Source organism: Capsicum annuum, chromosome 10, assembly GCF_002878395.1.
Source record: "Capsicum annuum cultivar UCD-10X-F1 chromosome 10, UCD10Xv1.1, whole genome shotgun sequence".
Classification (NCBI taxonomy): domain Eukaryota; kingdom Viridiplantae; phylum Streptophyta; class Magnoliopsida; order Solanales; family Solanaceae; genus Capsicum; species Capsicum annuum.
The window spans coordinates 163,995,688-164,008,309 of record NC_061120.1 but is presented as its reverse complement, the minus strand read 5'-3'; positions in this window follow the sequence as shown (position 1 = coordinate 164,008,309).

Below are 12,622 nucleotides of genomic sequence, written 5' to 3'. Positions count from 1 at the left end.
ACTTTAAAGATGCACCATCTGAACTTGCGAAAGGGGTGAAGAACACTGTTGATGCATTGAAGGAAGTCAATCTTGGGACTCATGAAGATCGAAGGCCTACGTATGTAATCGCCTTACTGGATGAAGATAAAAAAAATAAGTATCTTGAGTTTCTTATGAAGTATAAAGATGTATTTTCTTAGAGCTACAAAGAAATGCCAGGATTAGATCCTAAAATTGCAGTTCATTGCGTTCCTGTGAAGAGAGGTGCTCTCCCTATTAAGCAGGCTCAACGTCTTTTTAGACCTGAATTAGTCCAGTTGATTAAAACTAAAGTTAAAAAACTCATCAAAGCAGGTTTCATCCATGAAGTTAAGTATCCCACGTGGATTTCAAGCATAACATGTGTAAGAAAGAAGAATGGTCAGATTCGAATTTGTGTTGACTTTAGGGATCTTAATAATGCATATCCCAAAGATTAATTTCCTCTTTCGATACCCGAGCTTATGATCGATGACACAATTAGATATGAGATAATGTATTTCATGGATGGTTCATCTAGTTATAATCAGATTCGTATGGCATAAAGAGATGAAGAACTCATGGCCTTCTGTACGCATAATAGAATACATTGCTACAAGGTGATGCCTTTTAGTTTAAAGAATGCTGGTGGTACTTACCAATGAGCTATGCAGAATATTTTTAATGATATGATTCATAATAATATTAAGTGCTATGTTGATAACTTAGTAATGAAATCAAGAAAGAGAGATGACCACATACATGATCTGAGAATGGTATTCAAACAACTTTGAAGATACCAACTCTAAATGAACCCTTTGAAGTGTGCTTTTAGAGTTTCTTCTGAAAAGTTACTTGGCTTTATTGTTCGATATTGCTGGATTAAAATTGATCAAGATAAGGTAGATGTTATTTTGAAGATGTCTGAGCCTAAAGATATTCACGAGCTGAAAAGCTTGCAAGGAAAATTGGCGTATCTTATGAGGTTCATTTCAAACCAAGCTGGGAGGTGTCAACTATTCAGTCGTCTTATGAAGAAAGATGTCCCCTTTTAATGGGACCAGGCCTGTACTAATGCTTTTAAGAGTATAGAGTCTTATCTAATGAAGCCTCCAGTGCTTGTAGCTCCCATACCTGGAAAGCCATTGGTATTGTATATTATGGCACAAAAAAAATCAGTAGGAGCACTTCTAGCATAAGAAAACCATGAAGGGAAAGAAAATGCCCTTTATTACTTGAGTAGGATGATGACACCAAATGAGATGAAGTATTCACCTATAGAGAAGTTGTGTTTGGTGCTTGTATTCTCAATTCAAAAAATGAAGCATTACTTTCAAGCTCATGTTGCACGACTCATTTCAAAAGCAAATCCTATCAAGTTTGATATATCTAAGCCTGTATTAAGCAATAGACTAGTGAGGTGGTACCTATAATTCCAATAATTTAAAATTGTATATATCTCTCAAAAGACAGTAAAAAGATAAGTGCTGCCAGATTTCTTGGCCGACCATCTGATTCCACATGATTAGAATTTATCTGATGAACTACCTGATAAAGATATTATGTTTGCAGAAATTCGATCTCCTTGGAAGATGTAATTTGATGGAATTGCACATCGTGAGGGGGCTGGTGCAGGGGTATTTTTGCCATATTTCTTCACATTAACACAGTGTTTCTCTAATAATGTCGCTGAATATCAAGCGCTCATACTTGGACTCGAAATGGTTGTCGATATGAAACAATTACAATTGCAAGTCTTTGGCGATTCCAAGTTAGTGATCAACCATGTTTTGGGTAGTTATGAGGTCAAGAAGCCTAACGTGCTTCCTTATCACTATTACGCTTAGAAGTTGATAAGTTGGCTTGGAGAGGTTACCATTCAACATGTCCCTAGGATGAAAAATAAAAGGGTTGATGCATTGGCAACCTTAGCTTTTGCATTGGTATCTCCTGATTAAATGAAAGTCATCATTTGCCAAAGATAGGTAGTACCACTAAATGAAAATGTAGAGTAAGTTGAACAAGTTATCACTGCTTCTGAGGCTGAGATTGAAGACTGGCGGCAACCAATAATTGATTACTTATGTTATGGAATTTTACCAGAAAGTCCTTGAAAGAGGACAAAAATTCAATAATGATCCCCTTGCTTTCTTTACTATAAGGGTACACTCTATAGACGGTCATTTGACGGAGTACTCTTACGTTGTTTGGGCACAGATGAGTCTGTTCAAACTATGCAAGAAAGTAATTCTAGAGTGTGTGGGGCACAGTAGTCTGGGCCAAAACTTTATTTTCATATTAAAAGGATGGGTTATTATTGGCAATCTATGGTGAAATATTTCTTAGATTATGATCGAAGGAACAAAGCTTGTTAATTTCATGCAAATTTCATACATCAACCCCAAGAGGTATTACACCCGACTGTTGCTTCATGGCTATTTGAGTCATGAGGATTGGATGTTGTTGGAGCATTACCGAAGTCTTCTGGTGGACATTTGTACATCCTAGCTGCAACTGATTATTTTTCAAAATGAGTTGTTTCTCTGAAAGAAGTAAAGAAAGAGAATAAGGCAAACTTCATTCGAGTTAATATTATCTATCGCTTCGGCATTCCTAGATATATGTCGAACGATAATGGTAAGCCATTTGATAAGTTGATGACCAAAATATGTGATTTTTTTTAGCTTCAAGCAACTCAACTCCTCTATGTATTGTGCTGTTGCCAATGGCCTTGCTAAAGCATTCAACAAGACACTCTGTAACTTGTTGAAGAAGGTCATTTCAAAATTTAAGAGAAATTAGATGATAGAATGGAAGAAGCTCTTTGGGCATATAGAACAACCTATCGCACACCAACACAGACAACTCCTTATTCACTTGTTTATGGGGTTGAAGCAGTTTTGCTACTTGAGCATCAAATCCCATCACTGTGACTTGCTATTCAAGGACTTACTGATGAAGAAAATGCTCGGTTACGCGTTGAAGAATCATAGGCTTTGAATGAAAAGAGACTAGATGCTCAACAAATCTTGACATATTATTAAGCCCGCGTATCTCAATCTTTTACTAAGAAGGTCCGCCTTAGATGCTTTCAAGTGGGTGACTAAGTTCTTGTTGTAAGAAGGCCCATTATCACTTTTCGTCGACCAGGAAGCAAGTTCTCAGCTAAATGGGATAGGCCATATATAGTACAAGAAGTATACTCAAGTGTTGATTACAAACTTGTTAACTCAGAATGTTTACATATTGATCCCGGCAAAGGATAGTTCATAAAGAGATGTTATCCTTGAAGAGAGGAAGAATGCTCCTAAAGGCACGAGCCTAAACTGCATGTCACTCCTGGACCGCATGAGTATAAACTGTGTACAACCCAAAAAAAAGTCCCCTAGGTTGAACATCTCAAAAGAGGAGGCATAGGCAAAAGTTAGGACACGAAAAATAAATTACAAAAATAAAAATAAAAAAAGCAAATTTATTTCTCCTTCATAACTACGTTATGACTTGATCCTCTTCACTAAGTTACGTAGGCTCTTAGAGTGTCATTCTAAGTTCAGTCTCATGAGAAAAAAAAATTCTCATAGTTCGAGCGTTCACATTCCGAGTTATGAGTTCTCTATCACAAGACACACAAATCTGAAAAATCGAGAAAAGCAGAACCTGAGCTAACTTCAAAATATTATTTAGAACTATCCAAATGTTCTAAAATTTTAAATTTTGGATGTGTTTCAGATTTGTAAGTCTATTTTATAGGGGATTAAGCGGATTTCAATTTTGATACTCCTACATCAAAATATAATATTTTAGTGTAGTCGCACAAATCTAAAAATGTCTGCCTAGTAGCATGTAAACTTCACTTAAAAATAGTTTCTAGAACGATTCAAATGCTACAAAATCTTGAATTTTGGATATGTTTTAGATTTGAAAGTCTAGTTTATGGGGGATTAAGCGGATTTTGATTTTGGTACTCCTACATCAAGATATGATATTTTTGATGCAGTCGCGTAAACCTGAAAATGTCTGCCTGACAGCATGTAAACTTGACTTCAAAATAATTTTTAGAACTATCAAAGTTCTCTAAAATATTAAATTTTGGATATGTTTTAGATTTGGAAGTCCACTTTATATATAATTAAGCGGATTTTAATTTTGGTTCTTCTACATCAAGATACACTTTTTTGGTGTAGTCGCGGAAATCTGAAAATGTCTGTCTAACGATGTTTAAACTTGACTTCAAAATATTATTTGGAACGACCTAAATGCTCTAAAATTATGAATTTTGGGTATGTTTTAAATCAATAAATCTGGTTTTTGAAGAAAAAAATCAAGTAGCTGATAATTTTGGTATTCTCGTCTCCAAATACGAATTTTCTATCTTAAAAGCACAAGCTATTGAACAATAAAACTTGGTTTAAGTTGAGGCTTAATACAATATCATCAATGAATTATGAGAAAAAAATTTTAGGAGCCAAAAAGAAAAAGAAGTATTTAAAAGAATGCGGCAATATAAAGCCAAGCGGAAGGAGTTTATTGGTGTTACTGAATTCAACTGCTCAGACAAAACAGAAGGAAAGAAAGAAAAAAGGTTTGAAAATAAAGAAAGACATCTCCTAAAGATAATCTAAACACAACTTATAGTTAACTAAATCTTGGAGAGAAGCCTCTAACCCTTGCTTTTTCTTTTCAATTTCATTCGAGGCATTTTGAGTTGCCAAGGAAATGTCAACACACTTGGTGAACTCTTCTTCAGCAATGGAGACTTTGGATTCAATTTTCTTATCTTATTATTTGGCAGTATCTCGGAGAGCTTTCAACATCTTTACCTTCTTTCTTGCCTATAATCATGTTCTTGGCCTTAACCCCAGATGAGAGTGTTTAGCCACTCATGGAATTGAAAAGAATCATAATTGAGAAATTCATGGTTATAATCCAAAAGTAAATTAAAAGAAAGGATAAAAACCCTAAGAGAAGCCTCTTCAAGTTTATTCCAAGCCCCAAAGGCCGTATAAGGTGTATACCACAAGGTAGGAGTTTTTATTTATAGTTGGAACTAAGTGGCCAAATTTGACACACCAACGTGCCATGCCCTTATTGCTGAGTATAATGGAGCATGGAATGCCACTGTCAAGGAGGTTCACTGGAATTTTAATTTTGGTTTGTGACTAATGACATGGCACGCCCTTATCTGTAGGCTAAAGGGTATGGCATTCCCCTAAGCTCAGAAAATCTATCTTTGGTCATCGTTTGCTCCATGTATTTGGCTTTAAGTTCATCACATTGTGGTTCCTTTTCCTCTTTAAAATAAGCTTGTATATCATCCCTTACTTGAGTTTAACATCTCATCAAGCTTCCTATATCATCCAACACCACAAATTAGAACTTAACCACGCAATAGAATTCAACATGATTAACTAGAACACACATAGCTCAAGCTAAGAACACTAGTTTCCTTGTTTAAACTCTAAGTGAATGTTTTAATTCCAAACTTGTTTTGAACAATCCTTAAAAATTCTAAATACATAGTTTAACACTTGAATTCTTTATTATGTGAATCTTAACTCTTTACACATAGGAGAAGTCCTCAAAAGTAGGCTAATTAAGGCTAGATAACAACACTTAGGTGCATAAATCCACCTAAGATCATAACCCCACACTTAAAGTTTTGTTCACCCTCGAACAAATATTTACCTTAATAACCCTCAAGAGATTGGCAAGCAACAAATAGTTCTCTAGATTTCTCCTCTCTTTCCTTCATCACAAGTTTCAGATGCTCCATGGCTTTTAGATATGACTCTGACTTTTCAATTTCTGTGGCCTTATCAATAAGGGTTGACAGAGCTTGGTCATAGAAAGTGGCGGGCTCGAAGAAAGACTCTAATAAATTCTACAAAGGAGAAATGTCTATACCCATTCTGCTCATGTCTTTAAGTATTACTTGAACCTCATCTACGAGAGAAGAAGCACGATCCGCAGTAAGGCCTTCTAACTTTGTGCGGATACTGGCCCAAGCTTTCATAACAAATTTCTTTTTGAGCTTCAATATAACCTTCATTCCATAAAAACGAACATGGATATTGTTGGTTGGTTGTGGAAATCTGAGTCTGCACTTGCTTTAACTTTCATACTGGGGTGGGAAGTGACCTCTAGCTTAAATTTTGAGGTAGAACATGCTTTTATAGAGTCTAGTCCTGCTATAGATTCACCACTGGCTTGTGGTTTACCATAATAGCAAGCATCCATTATATTGATATTTTTTGGCTGCATAAAAAAACGAATAGTGAAATAATTGGATAACTATAAAATAAGTGAGAAAACTTGGATCGTTACCTCTGTGATAGCTATCAGAGTCCTTGAAGAATTAATATTATCACCAAAAATCTCTACCACGTGCAAAGTAGCATTTGATGGTTCTTCTAAGGATGGTCTTACTTTCTTCCAACAATGATCTCCATGACTGCTAGCACTCTCATCTTCAGATAGTCGCTTATTGGAAACTTGATGAGGCAGTATTGACATTTGTTCTTCTTGAATTTCTTTAGTCAAAGGTTCCTTAATCTATTCTACAACTTCTTTGGACTTCAAAATGAGAGGCATATTCACAGCTAATGCCTCTTTCTCACATTCTTGAGAGGTGTCAATATTAGGACCCACGACACTCACATGAAATTGTATATGATCTTCTAGAACACCCCCGTGCACCTTTTCCCACCAAGATTTATAATTTGATGACTAGAATCTCTTCAGTTTGGAGTCACTAAGGGGAAACGTCACCTTGGACATAGATTTAGCCAACACACAAATGCGTGCAAGTCTCAATCCATCTTCTAATGAAGCTTCTCAAAAATCTTGGTCTAGTAAGCTAGGAGAATATTGGAAGAAGCCAAATTGATGGATAAATCTGTGGGGACTATAAGGCTCAATGATGAAGGCATTCCTATGCCATAAAGAAATATAGTTCGAGCGAATACTCATGAAGAAATTCGACTGGAATTCCTTGGTATTTCCATCATCGTGATAGTGATAGGCTTGAGGCCTCTCGAGCAATGTGCCATCCCAATTAGTAGTTCTTCCTCTATGTATACGTTTTCTTTCTTCTTCCTTACCATAATACCTAGAAACACCTTCGGTTGGTCCATTTGTCAAAGAAAAATGAGTATTGAAGTAGCGGGCCAACCAACCATATACGTAATGAATTGAGAAGCATGCCTGAACAAGATCAAACTGTGGGTATTCTGATATTGTGTTTAGTCCCCTATAGATACTATCTAAGATCGGAACCAAAAGGCTAACTCTTTGTCCATTTGCTAAGTGACAAGCAACTCTAAAGACTCCTGGATGAATAACATTTCCTTTCTTCGTAGGAAACACAAACACACACAACCAGAAGGATAAACAGGCCACTAAGTATGTATCGTCCTTCTTTTGAATCTTGTATTGTGCGCCTTGTGACTCTTAACTCCTAGCTTATGAAATAAGCCTTCTTCTTTAAATGACCAAATAACAGCCTCATTGAGCTTTCCGATCAGGTTATGCAATGATTTCAGACGAATGAATTTCTTTTCTCTTCTTGGAAGAGGTGGGTCGTATTTAAAAACTTTCTTACACCAAAACTGTATCCATTTTATCATGGGAACGCTCGGATTATCACCAGTCCCTTCCATTAGTTGATAGAAGACATTAAATAGATACTCACAAATTTCATGAAGGAATCTTTTCCCCTTATCATAAGTTCCTGTAAGTTTTGTAATATCCAGCAGGACTTCTTCATAAAGACTTTCAATTATCGAAAGACCTCTAATTGTGTGCAAATCCCAAATAGATAAGGACATTTCTCCAACCAAGGTAAGCAACGTATTCATAATAGGACACCAAGCTTCACAGAAGGCTTGTAAGATATTTGTATTATGGTCATAAGTAAAGAGTAAATAGTATACGACATAGTAAATCTTTGATCCTATACAGTTTGGCAGCTCCTACTAAGAACATCCTCAGCTAGGGGTGGGCATGGTATGGTATATACCGAATATCATATCGAAATCGAAATCGAAATTTTTTATATTGTGGTGTGGTTATTATGATATTTGGTATGGTATTTGATATTTATATAATAAATACCGAAATACCGTATACCGCACCAAATTTTTTAATAATATATAAAATTCATATATATTATATTTAAGATTATTAAATTTATTTATATTATTATATATCATTCATTAATCAATTAAACATAAAAATAATTCTTATTTAAAAATAATTTTTATTTAAAAATAATTTTTTTGGGAAGCTCATTAGTCTTTTTTTTACCTTTGTTCCAACTTTCAACGCAATTATAAAGAATACCGATAGACATCTAATATTCACAATCATTAAACTTCTAAAAGCTAATTAGTGAGGGTGGGATAATTGTTTAGATGATGTGATCCAACTGTTTATTTGCGTTGGATTCCTTTTCATCTTGACTTTCCAGTTTCCATTACTTTACTGTCCCAAAAGTTTTACAAGTTCTAAAGCTGTAAAGCATACTTTTTAATAAATATATCTATATTGCTGGATTGCTTCTGAGTTCTGTGCTTCAGGACTTCTGGTAAAGGCTTTTTTTTGCTCTAATTTTTTTTCATTCTTATCTTTTTTTGTTCAATCTTTGATGTTTTATTATTTATTTTTGCTCTCATAGATGGCAAACAATGAAGCTAAAATGGATGAAATTGGAGTTTCAAAAGCAACCAAAACTATAAGTGAAATCAACTCAAAGAAAAGAAAATCCATATTGGAAAGATCTGTTGCATGGGATCATTTTGATAAAATATATGGTCCTAATGGAGAATTGACTGCAAAATATAAGTATTGTGATTTTTCATATCCAAAATTTAAGACTAGAAATGGTACCTCAGGATTGAAAGATCATATGTCTAGATGTCCAAAATTTTCCCATAATGTTGAAACTAATCAAACTAGGTTAGGTTTTCAACCAGTTCAAGGCAGTTAACAGCTGAATGAGGGAGTACTCGTTTCTTAGAAATTTGATCAAGAACTATGTAGGGCTGCTTTAGCTAAGATGATTATTCTTGATGAGCTGCCTTTTTGTTTTGTTGAAAGGGAAGGTTTTAAACATTTTGTGAATGTACTTCAACCTCAATTTCGAATTTCCTCCCGTAAAACAGTGACTAGAGATTGTTTTGATTTATATGGTGAAGAGAAATACAAATTGAATTTTTTTTTGACAGAAACCCAACAAAGAGTTTGCCTCACTACAGACACTTGGACTTCATTATAGAGAATTAATTATATGTGTCTTACGATTCACTTTATCGTCAAAGATTGGACTATATGCAAAAGAATAATAAATTTTTATCCAATTTCTAGTCATAGAGGTGTGGATATAACATCTGTTATTACAAAGTGCTTGCTTGATTGGGGTATAGACAAAGTCTTCACTGTTACGGTTGATAATGCTAGTTCAAATAATATTGCAGTGAAAGAGTTGTCTAAGCAATTTAATAAATGGAGAACTAATATGATGGATAGTAATCACCTTCATATGAGATGTATGGCTCATATGATCAATTTGGTTGTTCAAGAAGGTTTAAAAGAAATGAATGATTCTGTGAAACGTGTTAGACAAGTGGTAAGATACATTAGACAATCTCCGTCAAGGTTGAAGAAGTTTAAAGAATGTTGTGAACTTGAAAAGATAGCATGTAAGAAATCACTATGTTTGGACATTCCTACTAGGTGGAATTCCACCTATTTGATGCTAAATGTGGCACAAGAATTTGAGGATGCATTTGTAAGTTATGGTGCTCTTGACTGTGGATTATTACATTATTTACTTACTAATATTTGTGAAGATGGAAAATCTGCAAGTTCAATTTTATCTTAGGTTCTCTTTATGTTACATCAAATGTTCACTTTGTTGAAATTTGTGAGCTTTATTTTGTTCTGAAAGGTTTGATAGAAAGTGAAGATGCTAATTTGAGTGAAATGGCAACCAACATGAAAGGAAAATTTGATACATATTGGGGTAAACCGGAAAAGATGAATAAACTAATTTTTATTGCATGTATTTTGGATCCCCTCTACAAAGAGGAGTATGTTACTTATGCACTAGTGAGTATGTTGGGGAAGAAATAGAAAACAAAATAGTACGGGAAGTGAAAAATTACCTGGTTTCTTTGCTTGATGAGTATGCAAAAGCACATTCGAAAAGCTCTCAAAGTTCTTCATCTATTTCTTTAACTAATAGCACATTGGACTTACCAAGTGTAAGTAGTTCAACTCAATCTAAAAAACCAGCTGCAACATTTACACAACAATTCAAGAAGCATAAAGCCGACAGTGGAAGATCGTGTGCTAAAACAGAGTTGGACAAGTATCTAGGTGAAGCAACTGAAAATGAAATTGATGATTTTAGTATCTTGAATTGGTGGAAAATGAACTCAATCAGATTTCCTCTTCTTACTGAAATGACTCGTGATGTGTTAGTCGTTCCTGTTTCTAGTGTGGCTTCTGAGAGTGCATTTAGTACGGAAGGACGTATTCTTGATTCATTTAGGAGTTCATTGACTCCTAAATTAGTGCAAGCTCTTGTGTGTTGTCAAGATTGGCTTTGAAGTGACTCACTTCCGATTGGAATTGAGGAAGATCTAGATTATTTGGAGCAATTTGAACTTGGTAAGAGATTCTCATTTATGAGCTCTATATTGATGTTGCATAATAGTTTATTTTCTTACAGTTACATGAAACTTATTTCTATTTCTTCTTAGATTTGGCAGAGAGTGAAAGTTGTTCTCGCATCATCGATATCTAATTGTAATTTGCAATATATGATAAGTATTTATTGTGCCTGAAGTAGCAAAATTTGTTTACGTGATTAGCCAGTAGTCTTCTTCTACCTCTTTCTTTATTGGTTCTTAAGAAACTTCTTTTGTTTTGAAGCAATTCGTGAAAAATTGTTGTTGGATTCTACTGGAAAGTATGCTACAAGAGAAGAACTACAGAAGTATATGTGGTATTTTGTCTAACATTTATTTCTTTTCTGAATTTTGTTAACATTTATTTCTTTGGTCTTTTCACTTGGTCTTGTTAACTAAAGAACTATTACGTTTCTTTTGTAGGATATTGCTCATGATTAAAACCATCAAAGTGATACAAAAGTCATTTTCACTAGTAGTTGAAAAGTGCTGCAACCTATTTGAGAAGTATTTCAGTTCAAATGAAGATACGTTGGCCGCTGACCATGTAAAGTCTCTGCCTAAGACAGTGTGAAGTCTTTGGCTCGGACAAGGTAATATTTTGGCTCAAATTGTCTAAAACCTTTGCCTCAGAAAACATAAGGTCTTTGACTCAGACGGTGTAAAAGTCGTAGTCGTGGACCATGTAAAGTTTTTTGCCTTAGACGGTGTACAGTCTTTGACTCGAATAAGCCAACACTTACGACACCTTCTACTCAAATATTATGTATTTTCAAAGCCTCAAATTTATGATGTTGGAGCAAAGATATTAAACACATTCCTTCATACCATAAAATCAACAGATGGTGTTGTGGTAAAGCTTTTAAGTTGTGATATTCACAATAAAGATATTATTCTCGGTGGTCTACGAAAATGAGACCAAAGTAAAAAAAAAAAGATTGAATACTAAAAAAATTGAATACAACAGCCGAATACTAAAAAAAGAAAAAGTTGTCTCAATGTTGGTATGCTCAACGTTGATAAATTAAATAACAATGCAATATATGAAGTACTGTTACCTTAAAAAAAAAAAAAACGAAAAGATGGCTGCATGTAACCAAAGTAATATTTTTCTTCCTTTATTTACTAAAAAAAAATGAAAAGTCAAAAAAGGGGGCTGCTACACCCTGACTCCTTTTTTTTTTTTTCTTTTTTTCTTTTATTTTATTTTATTTGCTAAAAGTATTACTTTTCTTTTTTTCTTGATAGCAGTCGAAAAAAAAGGAAAAGAAAGTAAGTGCACAACTTATTAAATAAACGTGAATATTTCTGTAAAATGCTCCACAATTAAGTTGGGAAAAAATATATGTATATGTTTTTTATGAGAACTCAATTTTATAGGTTGCTACTTATAGGGAGCGAAGAAAATATAAATTTGTTAGTGCAACATAAATTCAATATTGATAAAATCAAATATTCTTGAGATAAGGACAAAAATATTTCTTTCCCTATCAAAAGTCTCATAAAGTTTATCAAAAACTTTAAAAATAATGACAAAAAAATATGGACCCCACTTTACAAGCAACAAATCAACATTTCACTACTAGTACAATTCTAGTCCCGTAAAAATGTTAAATGAGCATTTACTTTCTCCTTCCGTCTCATTTTATGTGACATATTTTGATCAGACACGGAGCTCAGAAAATAAGAAAAGACTTAAAGATATTTACTAAATTGTCCTTTATTAAAAAAATGTACTACTGCTATTTTTAGTTAAATGGGATCTCCTGAATATGAGAGCCGAGTTAGAAGTTTCTTGAAGTCAAAGAAACTAGTATTTACTACGTACAAGACAGCCAAAAATATATTGTTGTCTTAATTCTACTTCAAGTCTAGTCCATAGACTTTTAGAAAAAAATTTGAATTGGACAAGTCTTAGGGCATTTGTGAGT